We start from the raw sequence: 21,876 nt of genomic DNA on the forward strand, positions 1-21,876 counted from the left end.
GAATTCTGTGAACAGATCCTGGAAAACACAGCTGAGAAGCTGAGGAGAGGGGCTGGGCTGTGGCTCAGTGGTGGAGCCCTGGCCTAGCACACGTGAGGCACTGGGTTCCATCCTCAGCACCACATAAAAATAAACAAATCAAATAAAGGTATTTTTTTTTTAATATTTCTTTTTTGGTGTAGATGGACACAAATAATACATTTTATTTTCATGTGGTGCTGAGGATCGAACCTGGGTCCTGCCCGTGCTAGACAAGTGCTCTACTGCTAAGCCACAATCCAAGCCCCTCAAATAAAGGTATTTTTTTTAAAGAAAGAAACTGAGGAGGGTAGTTTCAGGAGGAGGCCAGGAGGTATATGTGTGGCCTCCACTTTTACAGGGTTGGAGGCAGATAGTGTGAAGCAATGGCAGGACCAGCAAGAAGGTGCAGACCAACTCCCAAGGGTCTGGGCAGAAAGAGACCACTGACCATCTGGTGATGACATTTGAACTAACACAGGCTCAACTTCAGGTGTATTCAGTGAGTTCTTAAAATGGACTGGAAATGATTGGAAAGCTTCATCAGATTCTAGGAGTGATTTCTACTAGTGCTTTCTGTTTGTCTAGAACTTTTAACTTAGCCATATGGAAATTCCATATCTGTATTCTCAACCTATTCATGTTAATAGTCCTGGGAGGTGAGGGGGAGGTAATCAGTGTTTCTGAAAGATAAGGAAACCGAGGCTCAGGGATTGGGTGAAAGGTATAGTTATGCCTGACCACTGGCTGATTGGAAGAATTCCCCACTTTTCCATACTTCAGGAGAAGTATGATATCTACTTTTGAAATAACTCTTAGATGAGTTGACATGGAGACATGGAGAGCTGAGCCCAGTCAACACCTGAGGTAGATCTAGAACACGAGTTGCCCAGCACCATTTCTTGCCATTTCTAGACTTAACATAAGAAGTCACCTTCTGCAGGATTCAAAGGCTTTACACATCAAAGTGGTGCCCAGAGACACTGAAAATACTGTCTAGTATACTGAGAACTGGGCACCAAAAGTCACAGTGACCAGCATTTGCTGACTTCGTATGCTAGCTATCTTCCACCCAGGCCATTTCTGGAATTTACCCAGAGGTCTTCTGGAACCACAAGCAGATGACTGTTCAGTCAATTGACCCTGGCATTAACAGTAAATTTAATGCTAGCGCGCCTCTTCCCAGTGACCTCATTTGTTGAGTCAGACTTAATTCTATCACAGTCTTTCTGAACTCAAGAATCCAAGGGTGGTGAGTCCCTGAGGCTTTGCCAAATTGGGCACTGCACTCAATCGTCCTGAGTGATAGGAAAAAATTCTGTCCATCAGCACAATGAATTCCACCAGGTACTTTGGAATGCAGACATTGATGATTTGTCGTTAATTTTCAGTGAACGTTGTCATCAAACATTGGTAGGGTTGAGAGAAATTGAAGTTAATCTGAGAGGAAAAACATTTTAAAATCTCTGATAGGGACAAGCAGCCAATTTAAGGCAGCAGACTTTAGGGGCTCTGTGATTTCTGTCTGTTATTGACACCACTGCCATTCCCTGGGAATCGAAATGGGCTGATTACAAAGTTCATTATCATGTTACTTCAGTGACAGAGCAACCAGGCATTTTAAGACAGGAGAATAGAGAGTTATAGAGTTATCAAGTCACTAGTGAAGATAAGGGGGGGAAAAAAAACCCAAGAAGATAAGTTAAAATAAATAAGCACTTTGGAACTCACATCAGGCAAACAAGTCTTTTTAATTAAGAAAGAAATTTAAAGCATGAAATAAGAGCAAAGGGGCTTAAAGACAATTTCTATCAGTGTGAGGTATTTTCAGGAAAGAATTAGGGCAACCGGGGATTATTATTTTCTTAAGCTTTTGATTGAAATCTCAGACTTTCATCCCTTCTGCAGTTAGAAAATCAAGAGAGGAGTGGCTCAACTTCCAGTAAAGGGGAAACAAAAGGCCAAAAATAACCTGAGACTATTGAAATTCCTGGAGGATGTTAGTGGGAAGGAGATGGCTGCCCAGCCAGGCCTTTGAACACCCCAGTTTTTCCTACTTAGCTTTACAATTTGACCACGAGGCACAGAGGGTAGCTTCTGACCCCACACTTTCCATCTGGTTTGACTCCACAGGAGTTGTGCTCTTCTGGGGGCTGAACCCAAATGGCTCTCCTGCAGGCCCGGGTCTCAGCACTTGGCTCAGCACTCCATCCTGCTCCCTGGGACTGTTGTCTCAGGGCCACCATCCTCTCATCATCCTGGCACAAGAGCAAACTACCGAGGCAGGAGGCCCATTTCTTTTTCTTTAAAAACATTCACACACAGGATTGCCAATCTAGGCTTTTGAACTGTATAGGTAGTTTAGCTCCCGGCGAGGTAAAAACAATTCATTCAAGTTCAGAACTTTTTTTTTTTTTTTTTTTTTTTTAACATTCTATTTCTACTCTACCATTGGGGGAAAAAAATCTCTTGGCTGTGTAGGAGTGCTTTGTTAGGTTCACACTATGGAGTATTACACAACAATTAACAAGAATAAGATCTGTATCAACTCATGGGAGGAATTTCCATAATGGATCTATTGTCAATGAGCAAAACAAGTGGCAGAGAATTGTATGTCATATGATTCAATTTGTTAAAACAGCAACCAAAAGGAATGATACTGTGGGACGTGGTGGCACTCGCCTGTAATCCCAGAGATTCAGGAGACTAAGGCAGCAGGATCGCAAGTTTATGGTCAGCTACAGTCATTGAGCAAGATCCTGTCTCAAAATTTAAAAATAAAAATAAACAGGGTTGGGATGCAGCTCAGCTTAATCAGTTTAATCTCCAGCACTGCCAAAAAAAGAAAAAAAGGGGTAGGGTGGGGAATGACTCCCTGTGGGTGACTATTTCAATTGCTGTTACCTTGGGTAAAGGGACTGAAGGAATGTAAGAAAAATGTTTTAAAGAAAGCTCTTATATCAACAAGCACAATGCATGCATCAGTGTAGTGCTCTTATCAAAGTAAAATTTAAAATACATACACTCCTGAAGGTCAGCCTTAGAGCTTTTACGTAATCTAGGCACAAACACATTGAAATCCCTCCTGCCCATAAATGAGGACACAGGGACCTGAGGGTAGGAGGGGCAGGGGGACCCTCTTCCTACCATGGCCCTCCTCCAGCCACACGAACTCTCTTTCCCACAGTCTTTCCCCTCTCCCACCCCTTCTCCAGCCCCCTTCTCCTCCCACCTTCCTCCCTCTCCTCCTCCTCCAGGACACTTTGCCTGGGCTGGGGTGGGGCCTGTTCCCCACTCAGCTCTGTCTCATCCCCAGAGAGGCCCGGTGAGCCTCTGGAGAGAGTGCTGAGCTGCATGTCATTCCTCCTGTCCCTCCCTGGATCTGGTGAGATAAGTGACACATCCAAGGTCACAAAAATGTGTCACTCAAAAATACTAGCCAAGGACCTGATTCCCCAAGGAGAAGTGACTGTAGAATGGATGTGGGAAAGTTTTCTGATTGTTCAGAAATCCCTGCCGAGGGACCTTGCACAAAAAGCTCAGAGCTGGGTTCATCTGTTCATGAAGGGAAAGCTGCCAACTCCTACCTCCCGGAGCCCATTACTGCTCTGCCCAGTTTTCATTTTCCCGTCCAAAAGACCTTGCAAACCCAGGCAGCCAAGAGACCTATGGACCCGGTGCCAGCCTGGGGACACTTTAGGCTGGTGCTCTCATCATGCCTCAGAAACTGGTGCCTGAGCAGTGGCACATGCCCATAATCCCAGTGCTTCGCAGGACTGAGGCAGGAGAGTGCAAGTCCAGTCAGCCTCAGCAACTTAGCGTGACCCTGTCTCAAAATAAAAAGGTCTGGGGATGTCGCTCAGTGGTACAATGCTCCTGGGTTTAATCCCCAAAATTAGAAAAAAGAGTAAGAAATTAGACTGAGTTGGGGGCTCCCCAGGTGCCAGCTCGACTCCCCCTGGCCTGAGTGCTCCCTTCCTCTGGGCCATCTTTGTACTTCCTTGGAGTTGCTTGAACGGAAGGCACCTGGCAGAGGTGACCTTGCCACACCTGCTTCCCACCTACCACGAGAACTCAAAGGAACTTTAGAGGTCCTCAAGAAAGCCCTGAAGCTCCTCATCTCTCCCCATGCTCTGGGTCTCAGTGAGTGTCCTTTTCAGTTTGTTTGCATGAGCCATACACGGGCTCAATCTTGACACTTCCTTCCCCTTCGTTTTATGGGAATTTGGGGCCAAACCCTGGCAATTTCATCACTTAAACATCCATCCTTCAATTCCTGGCCAAGTTGCTCTCATCTCCTGGCTGGAGCATGGCAGGGTCTCTGAATGCGTGGCCCCCTTCACTTCTGCCTCCCTCCCCACCACCTACATGCAGGTGTCTGGAGGTGAGGCCAGCAGTATGTCTCCTCTTCCAACTCTTTAGTAATTCCCAGGCAGCAGGGACCAAGGAACGCCATCCCAGGCCATTCTCCATACAGCAGCCAGGATGAGGGTTCTGGAGCACAAACGTGACCCCTCACTCCTCTCCTCAAACCCCCTCAAAGTCTTCCCAGATGGCTTCTCTGGCCCAGACTCCAACCGCCACTCTCCTGGGAAGAGCTCCCTTCCACTGCCACCACCACCCCCACCCCCCCCCCCCCCGTCTCCTCCGTGTTCTTTTTCCTGGAGCCTGGAAAACTCTCAGAGAACTGTATTCTTTCTTCACACTTCCCTGTAATCACATGCGCATGAGTCCTCCTCAACTCCTCCATGAGGGCAGATCTAGATCCAAATTTGTCACTGTCACAGCGCATGCTAATCCTTCAGGACTGCTGTGGCACTGTGGCTGATTGTCGGCAACAAGTGAGGCCAGTGTTGGAGGACCTGCACCCAAACCCAGGATTCCAGGAAGACACTGGGAGAAAGTGGCATCTTTGGACTTTTTCTAACTAGGACACTGGGGTGGGAGGAGGCGTGCTTTGCAAGAAACAGTGTGAACCAGGGTGTGGAGGTCGGGGAAGGGAACAGCAGGCAATCAATCCACAGGAAGCGGTGAGTGGAAGAAGCACTGGCAAGATGAACTGTGACCAGGTCACAAGGACCTTCATCTCTAAGCCCAGGAGTCTGGGCTTCATGCTGTGGGCCACAGGGAATCCTTGAATACTAATTTTACCATGGAGAGGCCCTCACTGGCATTTCCAGTGCTTGTGCTGTAGACGCGTCATCAGTGACAAGGACCCAAGCTGATTCACGCCCAGGCCCTCCACCTGGCAGGGAGGGAAAGTAGGGACCCAGCTGATTATCGCTGCAGTGCTCTTTCCAAAAGAAAGGAAGGATCAACTCGATTAGTTGTCAATCTGGTTTTCATTCCTCATTATTCTTTCCCCTTGTTGCTCTCACTAGCCAACCTCCTGTTCTGTGCTGTTATTAGAAAAATGTGCTTGCTCATAAAGTATTTCTTCTGGCTCCAGTTCTGATAGCCCTAGCTGCTCAGAAGGCCTGGCTTCTGAACCTGATTCTGCCACTTTCATGCAATGAAGCTTTCAGTCAGTCCTTCCCCTCTGTGTCCTTCAATTTCCAGGAGGTGCTGCTAATCTCAAGCTTCCAAAAGCATCAAGGTAGGGAAAATCCTACAGAATGCAGAAGAGTGTGCAAAAGTCCTGTGGCATCCTGGGGCTAATAATTCCACTCACCAGCTTAGGCCCCCAAATGGCCATGAAGACCACTGTGGGAACTCAGAATGTAACTCCCCAGGTGATTCTAGACAGTTATTTCTAACACTATTTTTAACACCTGTCCTCAGATGTTGCAAAGAGCCAAATGTTGGTGTCAGTCACCAACTACAACTCCATGTGCGTCAAGGCTCTGGGGGAGTTACTGGTGGCCTCCATCCATGCACGAGATCAAAGAGAAAGAGTACGCAGACTGAAGCCAGTCATCCTTCCTCTTTAAACCTATTACATCATATCATCCCCAGGGACTGACTCTGTTCCTCCTTAAAGAATTTGTGAGTCATTTATTTTTTTTCTGAAAACTATTACTCTACAAATGAAGGAATCCCCATGGCAACCATGTTATGTTGTTGGAACGTAAAGAAAGAGGTACAGCAAGGGGTCCAAGCTCCCATGTACCCAGTCTGAGCTACCAAGACACTAGCCAGACCTTCAGGTTTCAGCTGAGGTGGGAGCTGGAAGGCGCACAGAGCCTGAGAGGATGACCTGACTCCTTCAGCAGGAGCCCTGCAGAGGGCAGCCATTGTGCGGTCAGCAGTGGGAGCACCCCACCATCTGCTCTCCTCAGGAAGTAGCTAGGCCTTTCATGGGGCCCAAGCTGCTCTGGGAAGACCTCTCTCCCTTTCCATTCCTCCCATTTCACCTTCCCTTTTCTCCTCTTGACAAAAAGCGTCCCTTCCCTCCTGACAGACCAGGGAAAGAATCAGAAAGTCTACCTTGGGTCAGTGTCGGCCTGTAGCACTCATTTCACGGGTAGAAACCTGGCTGGGGCGCTCTTTCCAGGTGAGCACAACCAGATGGGGGTGCCCTCCCCAGAGTGGGAAGAGTGGGGACTGCCTGGGAGCTCCAGCTCTCTGCAGAGTAGTACCCCTCTTCCCCATTCGCCCCATTGCTGCTCCTCCCTCCCCCATCCACGGGCGGTTCCACTAGAATAAACTCAGACCATCCTGCTTACAGCTGCAGGGACTTCTGGGGGCTCCTCAGCAGACAAGTGGCCAAGATGGCCTTTACTTCTTGACCCGGCTGCCAACGTCTCTCCCCACCCACAGTTCCACCCTGAGCCTTCAAGGCACAGAGAAGCTGGGGGCAGGGACGTGCGGGAGCTGAGCTGGCCTGTTGAAGAAGATAGGTGCTTTCCCACCTCTGGGGCTCTCCCCTGCCTCCCGCCCTGGGTGCTCCTCTCTCTCACCCTCTCCTGTTTGGCTCAGCCCTAAGCTGCCTGCCAGGTGCACACCATCTTCCTCAGCATCCCCTGGGGTCAGACCTACCCTATTCACCACTGCTCAGGACTTCAAGATGGCCTCTCCCACACCCCAGAACCAGCCACACCCCCTTTGCTTTAGAGCTTCACACTAGGAACCCAATGGAAGGAAATGACAAGATCACAGACTGCGTGGGGCATGGTCTCCCCAGCCCTCCCACCTCCTCCAGGCTTCCCTGTCTTAGGGCAGAGGGGGCACTGCCTGCCATCTTAGCCAGGGCTGGCTGTTTCCCTCTTCCACTGAGGACAGCCCCTCATCCACCACAGGTGTTCCACCTGGAGGCTGGGCTTACCCACCCTGAGGACTCTGGGAAAGATGGGAGGGAAGCACACTCTCCCCAGGGGAGGGATAAGAAACCACCAACTCCCCTTACCTGTTTCCTGCCCCGGACCACCCAGAGCTCTAGGCTGCAGATCCCAGACGTTCTAGGTGGTTTCCTTTGTGGAATGGCGGATGATCACACCTCAATGCACCTGGACCGGCACATCAGGTGTGCTTGCTTCTTTCCCTCTGTGCTCTAAGCGCTAACCACACATGCTTGGTCTTCCAGGTTTTTCCTGGTGGCATGCACAGTTCTCTTCCTGCCCGTACTCAAGAAAAAGAACTGTGAGAGACCCCCACTGCCATCCATGTTTCAAGGGAAAATGTTGTGCCGAGGACTTCATGTATACCTCCGTCTCAATCCAAGGTCACTTCTCTTGGTCATCCCCATTCTTCTTCAAAGTTCCTTGCACTTTGTTCATTTTCTTGTGATTTGTACACATCCTCAGCTCCACACTGTGCTGTGGCCTATGTTGGTTGCTGGGGAAAAGACAAGACAAATTCCTGCCTCAAGTTCAAGCAACTGTTGCTGAGAATTGCTGCCTGGAGGGATGTCCAGTGGCTGCCAAGAAGAAGGGCTGTTGGACCCCACCTCCCTCCCTTGCTGGGACATGCTTTATTTACCGGAGTCAGGTTTAACAGGGTCAATTCAGGCTGCTGTCATAAAAGTACCACAGACTGGGTGGTTTATTCTCAGGGTTCTGAAGGCGGGGAGGTCCAAAGTCAAAGTGCTGGTGATCTGGTGTATGATGAGGTCCTGATTTCGGGTCCACAGACAACTATCTTTTCACTGTCATGTCACATGGCAGAAGGGATAAGGGGTCTCTCTGGGGCCTCTTTTATAAACGTGAGAGTCCCAATCATGACTGCCCCACCCTCATGACCTACTCATGGATTTTGCAAGGGACACAAGCATTCAGTCCTTAGCAAATGATAAGGTATTTGTCTTACTAATGAATGTCCTTTGGGAGAAGTTGACCCTGGCTTCTGAAATGAATACTTAGTTGGTCACATGTGTCATCCATAAGTCCACAAACAAAGGGGCTCTTCCCTCCAGCTAAGAGGTGGTTTCCTTTGTGGAATGGCGGATAATCACACCTCAATGCATGTGGACCCGCACATCAGGTGTGCTTGCCCTGAGTCGACTGCCTCAGTTTCTGGCCTGCCTCCCCAGCTAGGCTCAAGTCATTGGAAGGCCTGATCCTCACCCCCCACCCCATGTACCTTACCTCAATGATGAACCCCTGCCCGGCACAGAGTAGGTCACAGCACTGTAGAGGTGACTGGAACTTAGGAGCTCAGAGATGGGCAGAGCCAGCCCTAGAGGCACCAGGGCGCAAACCCTGACCCTGCCACTTCCCACATGGGTAGGCTCGGTCCTGAACTTCTTCAACTGCAAAATGGGAATAACAGGGCCTGCCTCATGGATTGCTGTGAGGATCACAAGCCACCTACATAAAACCAGAATAACAAACGGACAGCCTCCAGGACCAGGGTGTAGCTCAGTGGTAGAGTTCCTCCTGTCTAGCATGCACAAGAGCTCTGGGTTCAATCCAGCCCAAAACAAAAACGAACAAACAAAACACACAAAGGACACGTCCCTCTCGTAAAGGGTTTTTGAGAGAAGATCTTAAATATGGAGTTGAAATTTCCAGGAAGATTTTACAGTCAGCCAATGTTGTTTGAACACCTCTGTGAGGCTGCTGGGCCACCTGGGAGTACCTGAGTACAAGGGTCCAATAACCCGGGAGCAGGGAAGAGGAGAGCAGAAATGAGTGGGAACAAGCCCAAGGGTCCAGCATGGGGCTGCTCAGCCAGCACTCACTCCAACCTAAGCACGAGGAAGTCGCAAACGGGCTGCATCTTCCTTGCCCTAGAGGTGGGGCTGGAGTGGGCGTCAGGAGGTCCCTACAGAGGTTCACTGATGGACTGAATCCAGGGGGATGTGGGTTCCACCAATGGGTCCTACGTTTGCCAGAATGGCCATTTTGATTTGAAGCCAAGGAGGCTGGCTCTAAGGCTCTAAGGAGGGAAGCAACTCCACAATCAGTGACCCAGGAAGATGAAGAGGGAACGGAGCCAAGGGCTGGATGGGCAAGAGTCCTACTCTAGGCTGAGTCCAGCAGATGGTTCCCCGGAGCAGGGCGGGGGAGTGATAGCAGGCGGCACTCCAAGTCAAGGCTGGGCTGAGGACAGCCTAGCAGGAAGTGGGGGACAAGCTTCAAGAGCCACATTTGAGTCATAGACAGTCCGGCAGGCATGGAACTTTCGGTTGAACCCAAGGCTTTCTCAGATAGGAATTCGCCATCCCTGTCTACGCAGGCTGTCCTGCTTTCAAATGAGCTGAGGAACCGCCATGATGATCCTAAGTTCCTTTTTAGTTTGTTGTTTGCTTTTATGTTTTGTTTGGTACTGGGGATTGAACGAGAGGTGCTCTACCACTGAGCTACACCCCAGCCTTTTCTTTCTTTTCTTTTTTTTATTGGAGACAGGGTCTGCTAAATTGCCCAGGCTGGTCTCCAACTTGGGATCCTCCTGCCCCAGCCTCCCTAGGCTGAGATCATAGGCATGTGCCACTGTGCCTAGTCTTTTTTTTTTTTTAATTGTTTTTAATAGACTATATTTTGCAGCAATTTTAGGTTCACAGTAAAATTGAGTAGAAGATGCAGTAATTTTCCATATCCCTTACTCTCACACATGTGCAGCCTCCCTCTTATCAACATCCCCCACAGAGTGGTACATTTGGGGGTTTTGTTTGTTTGTATTTTGTTTTGCTTTAATTTTGGTTTTTGGTACTGGGGATTGAACCCAGGGGCACTGAACCACAGAGCCACATCCCCAGTGCGCCCCCCACCCCCACCCCCCGCCTTTTTTTTTTAATATTATTTAGAGACAGGGCCTCTCTAAGTTGCTGAGGCAGGCTTTGAACTTGTGATCCTCCTGCCTCGGCCTCCCAAACTCCTGGGATTACAAGTGTGCACCACCATGCTTGGATCAGAGTGGTACATTTGTGGCAAGTGATGACTTTACGTTGGCACATTATTATTACCCAGAGCTCATTATCACCCTGTTGACATTAGGGTTCACTCTTGGTGTTGTATATTCTATAGATATGAACAAATTTATAATGACATATATCTACCATCATAGTGTCATCCAGAGTAGTTTCAAAACATACCAAGAACCCATAAAACTCATTGAGAAAACAAGCTCAATCTAAAAAGTGGGCCAGAGACATTAACAGATACTACACCAAAGAGGAGATACAGATGGCAAATACACATATAAAAAGATGCAGAACACCATGTCAGCAGGAAATGCAAACTGAAGCAATACAACTGCACACCTATCAGAAGGCCTAAAATCCAGAACCCTGACAATGCCAGATGCTGATGAGGATGTGGATCGAGAGGAGCGCTTGTCCATGGTGGCAGGAACTCAAAGGGTGCAGCTACTTTGGAAGACAGCCTGGCAGCTTCTTAAAAGCTTAACACTCTTACTTTGTGCCCCAGTGTCATGTTCCTTTGTAGTTACTCAAGGGAGGTGAAAACCTGTGTCCACACAAACCAATATGTCAATGTTCATAGCAGCTTTACTCCAAAACCGGGGAACTACCAAGAGGTCCTTCAGTAGATGAGTGGATAAATAAACTCTGAGACATTCAGACTACGAAAAAACATTCGGTGCTTAAGAGAAATGAGCCGGGCGCAGTGGCACTTGCCTGTAATACCAGCAGCTCAGGAGGCTGAGGCAGGAGGATCATGAGTTCAAAGCCAGCCTCAGCAAAAGCAAGGTGCTAAGCAATTCAGTGAGGCCCTATCTCTAAATAAAATACAAAATAGGGCTGGGGATGGGGCTCAGTGGTCAAGTGCCCCTGAGTTCAATCCCTGGTACCCACCTCCCCCCACACACACACAAAATGAGCTGCCAAGTCATGAAAAGACAGGGAAGAAACTAAAATGCATATTTCTAAGTGAAAAAAACTAATCTAAAAAGCCATGTATTATTATTGTATGACCGACTATGTGACATCCTAGAAAAGACACAACCACGGAGACAATAAAAAGATCAGTAGTTGCCAGGGGTTGCAGGAGGGAGGAGAACAGGTGGAACACAGACAATTTTAGGACACTGGGTTCCTTTATTAAAGATTAAATGCTACAACCCCGATGTCCATCAATGAATAAATGGATAAACTAAATGTGGTACCTCCCTACCTTGGAATATTATTCAGCCACAAGAAGGAATGAATCGCTAATGCAAGCTGCACCGAGGGAGAACCCGGAAAACCTTATGCCAGGTGAAATAAGCCTGATGTAAAAGGTCACACAGCACATGATTCCATTTCATGAAGTGTTCAGAATAGGTGAAGCCATAGAGATTCTTCAGAGCCAGGGGATGAGTGGCAGGTGGAACAGAGAGTGACTGCTTCATGGGTGAAGCATTTCCCTTTGGGGTGATAAAAATATTTTGAAACTTGATATAGATGGAAGTTGCACAACATAATGAGTGTCCTAAACGCCACTGGATTGTACAAATTAAAGTGGGGATTTATGATATGATGTGATGTGGATTTCACCTGAATTTTTAAAAACGTTTGCAGATGAAGGAAGAAAGATGAAAAGATGCAATGGGTGAACTGCTGCCTGTGGTGTGCGGGTGGAGTCCTCAGGAGGGCAGGACTTACTCCTACCTGCTGGGGCACTGTTCCAGCCAGGATCCCCTGCCAGCCACACCCCACTCCTGACTTTCAGGGCCGTAAAAGGGCCCAACCCCTTTGCCCCTCTGCAGCACTGGGGCGGGGGTCATCCCAGCTTCAGTGCCCTGAGAAGGACCCCTGAACTCTTGTTGAGGCTGCACTGTAGCCAGACTCCTCCCTGTGGCCATGCCGGTCCCTCCCACCCCTCTTCCCTGACGTGGATGCCAAGAATTCTCCCTAAGGAACCTCTTTCATGCTAACCTCCATCTCTGAGTCAGCTCCCCATGCTCCGGATAGAATCCCCTTTTCATTCACATGCAAAACAGTGAGGCCATCATTCTGACTGCTTGGGGACCTGAGGACTCCTTGTCCTTGGGCAGGACAGACTGCAAGGGACCCAGTGCCTCCAGTGATGCTGTTTTTATCATCTGAGGAGCAGGTTTTCAGAGGGGCCCTGTCATGGCATTTCGGTTTCATAGTTGTTCTGGGATTGCTGCCAGGACAGGGCCTCTGCCTGGGGGGAGATTTGGAAAGAGGTTCACAACCACTCTGGTCCCCCAGGTTACGATTTTCCAAGCCTTTTAAAAATAGAAGTGTGAAAGCCATTTAATTGCCAAAAAAGCTGTAAGGTTCTGGCTTCTGTGGCCAGGGCCAAGTTGCAAACACAGCCTTGGAGATTCAGGAGGAAAACAAGTCTGTTTCCCCCTCGCCTGTGACTCAGATGTGGCAGACATATTTGGTGAGAGTCATAGTGTGCCAGGTCCAGAGTCACGTGCTAGCTGTGACCACTAGACAGTGGGTGTGGAAGAGAGGCCAGCTGCTTGTACTATAATTACACAGGCCAGTGGAGGTTTCCGAAGCAGCCTTCCCTGCCACTGTCTTCTTTGATTAATAATCCTAGTAATTGGAGGTAGAGGTAGAAGTCACAGAGCCTGGGCCCTTAGAACTAAGGCATGGAATGAAGTCACAACCTCAACATTTCTGCCATTTTAACTTCAAGAAGAAGACACCAGGCTGGGTGCAGTAATGCACACCTGTAATCCCAGCAATTTAGGAGGCTGAAGCAGAAGGATCCTAAATCTGAGACCAGCTTCAGCAATTTATCGACGCTTTAAGTAACTTAGTGAGGGTTGGGGATGTGGCTCGGGGGTAAAGCATTCTTGGGTTCAATCCCCAAAAAGGAGGAAGAAGAGGAAGAGGAGAAGGAGTAGGAAGAGGAAGGGGGTGGGGGCACTCAGCAACACCAGAACCTCCTAGTTCCATAGGTCCAAATAGGTGTCTTTAAAAAACATTTTAAGATCCTGGGATAAAGGAGGATATTCATCAAGAATTTTCTTAACTGCAGCAAATTGACATATGTGACATTTTGCAGAATCCGGGTTGACACTTACTTTGGTGGAGATTATGAGGGCAGGGTCGGCTGAGCACATGATGATGTAAACCAGATGTCCTTGCAGAAGAGAACGAACCAGCTTTCCCCAAACTGTAAAAATCTTCCATTCTCATACAGTGACTGATGAGCAAGTGAAAAACCATGTTTGTGTCTTCATTAAAGATTCTCAGGGGACTGTGGATATAGCTCAGTGGCAAAGCACTTGCCTAGCATGTGTGGGGCTCTGGGTTTGATCCCCAGCACTGAGAGAGAGAGAGAGGAAAAAAAAGATTCCTGAAGGCTTTTCCTGCCTGAAAGTTATATTACTGAAACTTCTCTGTGTACTTGAAGAAATAAAACTGTTTAGCTGAAAAGATGTACTGCAGATTTCATTTTGCTCCTTTGGCGAGGCTTCCCCCACTTATGTGAGAAAGCAGTTGATAAAATGCTACACCAATAATTCAAAATAGTAATGCTTCCATGATTTAGAAGCAACATAAATGGTGCTTTAGAGTTGGGGTCTGATGGCTTTTGTGATCCCCACACTGGGCTCACACTCTTGGCCATGTACCTGGAAGGTCACAATTGGATATTGCCTGTGTCAGCACACGGGACACTGCACATGATAAACCGGGGATGGTGGAGACTGAACAAGGACTTTGTCCTGCTGACACCATCCTTCCCGGGGGTTGGACCTGCCTTGTGGAGTGGGGACTTCTTGTGATTCTGCGGCTTTTGGAAGACTGCATGATTTCCTGGACTTGTGATTTGGAGATGGCCTTTTCCTTCTTCTCCTCACAGTTCATACTGAAAGCCTTTGGTCTGAGCTGACATTTTCACCCCTTGAAAATGTCCTTCCTTGGGGCTGGGGTTGTGGCTCAGCAGTAGAGCGCTTGCCTAGCACGTGTGAGGCCCTGGGTTCAATCCTCAGCATCACATATAAATAAATGAATTAAATAAAGATATTGTGTCCAACTATAACTAAAAAATAAATATTTTTTTAAAAATGTCCTTCCCCAATGGATGGCACTAGAGCAGATTATGCTAAGTGAAGCTAGCCAATCCCTAAAAAACAAATGCCAAATGTCTTCTTTGATATAAGGAGAGTAACTAAGAACAGAGTAGGGACGAAGAGCATGAGAAGAAGATTAACATTAAACAGAGATGAGAGGTGGGAGGGAAAGGGAGAGAGAAGGGAAATTGCATGGAAATGGAAGGAGACCCTCAGGGTTATACAAAAGAACATACAAGAGGAAATGGGGGGAAAGGGAAAAATAATACAAGGGGGAGAAATGAAGGTCAGTAGAGGGGGTAGAGAGAGAAGAGGGGAGGGGAGGGGAGTGGGGATAGTAGAGGACAGGAAAGGCAGCAGAATACAACAGACACTAGTATGGCAATATGTAAATCAATGGATGTGTAACTGATGTGATTCTGCAATCTGTATATGGGGTAAAAATGGGAGTTCATAACCCACTTGAATCAAAGTGTGAAATATGATATATCAAGAACTATGTAATGTTTTGAACAACCAACAATAAAAAAAAAAATGTCCTTCCCCTGTGGTACAGTTCAAGTTAGAGAAACATATTCAGGTGTTTGTTTGTTTCTGTGGTGCTGGGGATTGAACCTAGGGCCTTGTGCATACCAGGCAAGCACTCTACATTCTTAGGTTTTTTTTATCCTTGACTTAGAAACATGCTTTTAGGAAAAAAAAAATCAGAAACTCTGATTTGAGGAAGTATCAGGCAGCTTTCTTGATGACTTTTAGAAAAATAGCCTCTTCTACTATAGAGTATTGTCAGCATGGGCTTCACAGGTGCATTGTGATCTGTACTGTCACGGGGGCCCCAGGAAGAAGCCTGTGCTTGGCTTAAACTCCACGGTCACACGGGAGAACCTTGAGGACATTTATTGAGTGAAATAAGCCAGACACCAAAGGACAAATACCGTGTGATTCTATTTATGTAAAGCACCTGGAATAGATTGAGGGCGAGTGGGTTGGCAGAGGCGGGGGAGGGGGAGGGGGCTAGCGTTTAATGGTAACAGACTTTTAGCTTAGGATGATGGAAAAGTTCTGGAGATGGAGAGCGGTGACGGCTGCACAATAATGAGAATGGACGTAATACAACTGCTCGGCACAAATAAAAGGGTTAAAATGGCAAATTTCATGTTATGCATATTTTAACACGATAACCCCTCTTCTCCCCTCCCCTGCCTCACAACTGGAGATTGAACCCAGGATCTTGTGCATGCTAAGCAAGTGCTCTACCCCTGAGCCACATTCCCTTTTTAAAATTTTTATTTTTTTTTAATTTTTTTTGAGACAGGTTTTGCTAAGTTGCTGAAGATGGCTTGGACCTTGTGATCCTCCTGCCTCAGACTCCTGAGTAGCTGGGATTTCATGCACCAGGCTGAAAATTTTAACCTTTTAACAAGGGACCCCACGCTTTCATTTTACTCTGGTATCCTAAAATTATGGAGCAGGAACTGAGCAGTGCCACTAGAACCTTAATGGATAAAGTCATGTAGGGACTGGAAGACATGGGTTCTGGCTCTCCAGGTCAGGGCAGGGCCTAAGGATCTGCATTTCCAAGCTATTCCAGGTGCTGTCCTGTTCTATGCCCAGAATTTTGTAGCAAGGACACAGAATTCTGAGGTCTGCTTAAGGTTCCACTGTTCAAGGCAGTTTGTTGAGAATTTAGTCAATTTCAAGGAAGGCCTGATTCTCATGGGCCTTTGGGGGACCATGGGCAACATAATCAAATATTTTTGTTCTCTCTTCCCACCACCAATAAGTAGTAAGTCACCACCCACATCTTCTTGTCCTACTGGGCCTCTGTTCTGGTTGGTCAATAGTATCCCTATTATACTTTTACCTCCAATCCAGTTTCCTCTGGCAAAACAAGGAAACAGACCTCCCCTGCAAATACACCACAATTCCAAGTTTACCTCAACAAAATCCTGCAACTTATTGTCTTTTTTCAGGGCCTTACCTCATAAGCGAGACCTCCAGGAACATCCAAATCCCAGGGCTTGGCTGGGACCAAATGCTTCTTGCCCTGTTCTAACACCCCCTCCATCTTCAGAGCCCCTCCTGTGCCTCTCTAGGGTGCTCTGCTCTCCAAAAGCTTGTGACAAGCACAGTACATTGTTTGTGTGCCTCCAACCCCGGTCCTTAGCATGGTGAAGCTTGGAGTTCTTCCACATTTTTCCCTCTGTTTCTGTCCCTAACTTCCTAGAGTGCTGATGGAAACAAACACTGCACAATTGTAAAAATAACAGCAAAAACCTGCCAGTGGTTGACTTAGTGCCTCTCGGCTTCATTCTTCCGTTTTGCCTACTCTGTAAAATCCAATCTGGGCACTTCAAGTATTTTGCTCTGGAAGCTGGCATGAAGGCACTGTGAGCAGAGGGTGCTAGAGACACTGTGAGAGGAGGAGGTACCCACTCGCAGGGTCCTGCAGCCAGCACTGGTGGATTCACCAGGTCTAGCTTCTGCCTCTGCAGCCTGGGTGACTTGCCCAGTGCAGAGTTCCTGCAGTGTGTGGCAGCCAAGAGCACCCAAAACATCAGCAAACAGCCCTGCTGGGGCCAGACACATCCCCCTAGACAGCTTTCCCCAGCCCTCTCCAGGGCACATTTCCAGCAAGTTCCACAGGCATGGCACCACAGTGACTCCTATGTCACAGCAAACCCCAGCCATGCCCTCTGTGATAAGGTCCAGGTCTCAGGCTTGGTGTTGGGGTCTCTTCCTTGTCTTCCTTGTGTGCAGTGTCTTAGCCATTGGTTTAGTGACTGCTCCTTCTATCTACTGTTCCTATATTCTTGTGTGTGTGTGTGTGTATGAACCTAGAGGCCTCCACCGCTGAGCTACATCCACAGCCCTTTCATTTTTTTATTTTGAGACAGGGTCTCACTAAATGGAATTGGTCATCCTGCTGCCTCAGCCTCCTGAGTTGCCCGGGGTTACAAGTGTGCACCATTGTGCTCAGCTTGCTATTCCTAAATTCTTTCATGTTACTCCAATCCTAAATTAGAGTTAATAATTTCTTTTTCTTTCTTTTGCTCCTGGGGATCTATCCGAGGGCTTTACACATGCTAAGCATGTGCTTTTACCACTCTCAGCCCAATAATTCCTGATGTTAAACTTTCCTACTTCTAATTACTCTCTTGACTAACATTTATATGACATTGACTATGCACCAGGCATAGTTTTAAGCAATATATAGTACTTTTAGGATACATACTCATTTAATCCCCAAATATAAAAACATAAGCCCTGTTTTATAAGCAGAGAAACCGAGGCACAGAAAGATTTAGGTGGATAATGAGCCAATCTTCCAGGGCCCCTCCTTCCTGGTGACAAGCATATCCATGTCCTGAACTGGGCAGGCTCTGGTTCAATTACATGAGGACGAGTGAGTCCCTTGTCATGTCCCTGGGTGTCTATCAAGACCAGGCCTATCACAGAGCTCAATTATCAAAGAGCTTACTAGGAAGTGTCATCACTGTCTGTTTTACTCTTTGGCAATCAGAAGGAAGGCTGAGTTACATTCCCAGAGTCCCCTTTTTGGGTCACAAGGAGGCCTTGGTGGAGGACACTGGGTCAGAACTGGGTGGTAACTTCTGATAGCCCTCTAAAATTTCATAACTCATTGAAATTGCAAGGATATGCATGCAAATATAATGGGGAAAATTGGGGGAGCTCTCCATGGAAGATCTATGTCCTACTTTTTTGCTCCAGAGACCATGAAGAACCCAGGTTGATGATAGGTGCCCCCGTGATAGCAGTGAACAGCTAGAGCAGAGGTGGGGAAGGGTCTCCAGAAAGAAATAGGTGGGTACATGCACATTGTATATGTGTGTGTGTGTGTGTGTGTGTGTGTTTCAGGTGTGTCGGCTGAGCCTAAACCTGGAACCTATGTCTGATGAACTTGCATGTGCCAGCAGCTTCCAGACTTAAGAATGTTTGCTAATTTATGTGAGGAAGGAGGAAACATAAAAAAATGTGTTTAGGGTGGAGGTGCCGGGGAGTAGAGGTGAGAGACTGAGGAGTGGAAAGAACCGTGTGGAGCCCAACCTGACCCAGGAGTTTTATCTGCCTCGTGAAGAACAGCCTGGTGGCTATTTTCACAAGGGTCTTCTTAGGGCACAAAACATGAAGAGAATCCAGGGTCCCAGGGAGAGGGCAAGACCTGGCCTGGGGAGATGAGATGCATCCTTGGGGAGCAAAGCATGGGTCCATGGAGGCCATGGGTGGGCGGGCAGCACTCTCACATGCTTCTTCCTCAACACTGACGGGAGGACTGTCAGTGGACCCAGCAAGACAGCTCCCGGAGGTCCCCAGAAGAGCCTTCAACATAGTTATAGGGAGCCTCTGAGGCTCTGGGTTTTGCAGAGTCGAGTGGGAGGAGTGGGTGAAATGGGCACATTTCTGTTACTAGAACCTTGGGGCTGTGAATGTGACTGAGTGCAGTGGGTCTGGTTTCGGGGGAGTACGGGGAAATGTCAGCAAGCTGAGGGAGGGCAGGCCTCACAGCTTTCCAGAAAGTCTTCCCCTTTGTTCCAGGAACTTCCCGGAAGAAGACAGGACAAGAGAGAAGTCTGATTTATCTTGTTAGCAAAGGCAAGGCAACCAGGAGCATGTCTTGCTCAGTTTAAACTCTGCATTCAGGATAGTTTGGGGAACATGGTTATTCTGTGCAAGTAGCCCAGGACTAACTGGCCATCAGGCTGGGATTTTGTGTCCTTCCCAGTAGATCCACATGTGGAGACCCAGGCAGGGAGGCCTGCCTTCAAGCAATGACACAGTAGTGATAGCTCCTTGTCTCCCCAGCTATCTTCCAACTCAGGACAGATGCAGGCATGGACTCATGGTCCCAGGGTGTTTGGGGAGAGCCGGAGGGATGGCTGCCCAAGTGTGTAAGATTAAGAAGTGATCCTTCAGCTTTTCTTACTTGACTAGCTCAGCACAGAAACCTAGAACAGTAGTGAGGGAGAGCAGCTGAAGGCCAGACGAAGCCAAGCTGCATTTTATCTTCAAAAATACTTTTTTAATTTGCATTTGGCTTTGGAATACAGGCACTAATCCCTTTTTGGAAAGATTAACTTTCCCCACTTGTCCTCTTAAGCTTTTTGAATGAACGTGACTTCTTCGGGCAGGGATCGGCCAGATGGGCAGGGCAAGAAGTGGGGGGCGAACAAGCCGGGTGCTGTCAGGGGAGACCCATGGGAGATTAGCTCCTTCCAAGAATGTTCAGCAAGCACTGGATAAGCACACACTGGGCTTGTGCATCAAGAAGAATCCTCCAGAAGGTTCTTCAGAAACGCCTCTTGAATTTAGAGCTGTGGCCATTGAGTAACTATTGGAACAAAGATCATATTCTGGTTGAAATAGGCAGAAAAAGAGCACTCTGCAGCCAGGAGGGTGCAGGGCAGTGTAACACAGGACCGAAATTGAGGCAACTCAGGTCTCCTGGAATAAAAATTGGCGTGCCTAGAAGCAGATTTTAAGGGTGGTTGCTTTTCAGAATGTCTTTCATCATATCATCTGATCATCATATAACACTAGGGCAGCAACAGCATTAAAATGGGTGATATCAAAGAGAATTTTCCTGAAGCATTTATTTCCAGTTCAAAAAGAAGCTTTATCTGTTGTTTGTTATAAATTTACATTTTTTTTGTCTTCCAGATGACTATAATTGCAAAGTAGAGCTTGCTTTGACATCTGATGGCAGGACGACAGTATGCTACCACCCTTCTGTGGATATCCCACATGAACGCACACAACCAATCCCTCAACCAGATCCTGTGCACAATAATGAAGAAACACATGATCAGGTGCTAAAAACCAGATTAGAAGAAAAAGGTGAACGCCTTGAGCAAGGAACCATGATAGAAAAACTTAGCAAAATGTTCTTTACTACTAAGCATTGTTGATATCCTCATGGACAGTATCACAGATATGGTAAGAATCTGAATTCTCCAAAAGGTAGATGATATTGAGATTCTTGGGAGAATCAAAGAAAAACGTTATCAGGTATCTCATTTACCATTTGAGAAAATGCAATCTGATATAATCACTAATATGTTATATAGTAAAATAATAATAATAAAATGTCTTTTTATATGTTAAAAAGAAAAGAAAAAGGCAGGAGAGTCTGGACAGAGGCATGGGGGGGCTCAGTGGGCCCAGGGGAGGGTTTCTATTACACACTTCAAGTAAAAAAAAAAAAAAAGTGCATTTACATCAAGAGCACTAGATCCTTCCCAGTGCCGGTAGCTATTTCATAAGCATCAAGAGACAACCCTCTCAGGGGCTGGCTGCTGGTCCTCCCATGCTGAGCTGCCCCTAGGCCATCTCCTCTCTCCTGGTCTCCATGCTGCGCTCAGGCTCAGTGGCACTTCACCCCTTAGCATCAGCCTAGCCAGCAACCTCCCAGCTCTTCGTGTGTGGGCCAAATTGTGTCTCCTTTGGATTCATTTCTAGAAGTCCTAGCGCCCACTTCCTCAGAATGTGATTATTTGGAGACAGGGTTTGTTTTTTGTGTTTTTTTTTTTTTTTTTTTCCTAGTTCTGGTGATGGAACCCAGGGCCTTACACATGTTAGATGAACACATTACCACTGAGCTTCAACTTGTAGGGTTGCTTTCAGGAGGTAATTAAGTTAAAGGGTGGTGATTAGAGTAGGCCCTGATCCAACATGAGTGGTGTTCCTATAAGAAGAGGAGATTAGGACCCAAACACACACAGAGAGAAGACCATGTGAAGACACTGGGAAGCATGGCCATCTCCAAGCCTCAGAAGAAGCCACACTCTATGGACCCCTGATCTTGGTCTCTTAGCCTCCACAGGTGTGAGATTATAGGTTTCTATTGTTCAGTTGCCCCGTCTGAGGCACTTTGTTATGATTGAGGCCACATGGGAAGGGGTGGCCTGAAGAAAGAAGACATATGAAGGGGGTGGAGACAAACAGAGCCCAGGGGCAGGTCTGGGCATGGAAGGAAGACCAGCAGGAAAGGCAAAGCAGGGATTGCAGAGAGACAAATCAACCTGCCAGATAGAGGACAGCCACGGAGGGGTGAGCCACTCGCTTCACCCCAGACATCCTGATATACTGTCCCTGCATTCCACTGGGGGTCAAATCTGTAACTGCCAGGAACATGAAGGAACAGCCAAGAGCACATCAGACCCATTTCGTAAGACATGGAACACAAGCATAGTTCTGTTTGTTCTCTGACAATGTAAACATCATACATTTTTATTAACAGGGGAAATAAAAAGTGAAGAATTCACATGAGGCTCTCTAAGGAGAATCCCATCACTGTCATGTCCAGGGAACCTGGCCTTCACCAGCCTGTTAGCCAGGCCGGCCGAGGGAGCGTGATGTCCATCAGACGGCTTCCCAGGCGTATGGCCCCACCCAGGGCCACATTAGGACTTTCCTGGACCCTGGTCACTTTAGCTTTCATGGATCCCTTTCTCCATCAAAATA

At 47.5% G+C, this 21,876-nt stretch overlaps 1 pseudogene; it reads left to right on the plus strand.

Annotated features, from left to right (window-relative positions):
• Nucleotides 1–14,018: 14,018 nt before the first annotated feature.
• LOC107137610 lies at nt 14,019–20,381 on the plus strand (annotated as a pseudogene).
• Nucleotides 20,382–21,876: the final 1,495 nt, after the last annotated feature.

Source organism: Marmota marmota, unplaced genomic scaffold (genome assembly GCF_001458135.2).
Source record: "Marmota marmota marmota unplaced genomic scaffold, marMar, whole genome shotgun sequence".
NCBI classification, from domain to species: domain Eukaryota; kingdom Metazoa; phylum Chordata; class Mammalia; order Rodentia; family Sciuridae; genus Marmota; species Marmota marmota.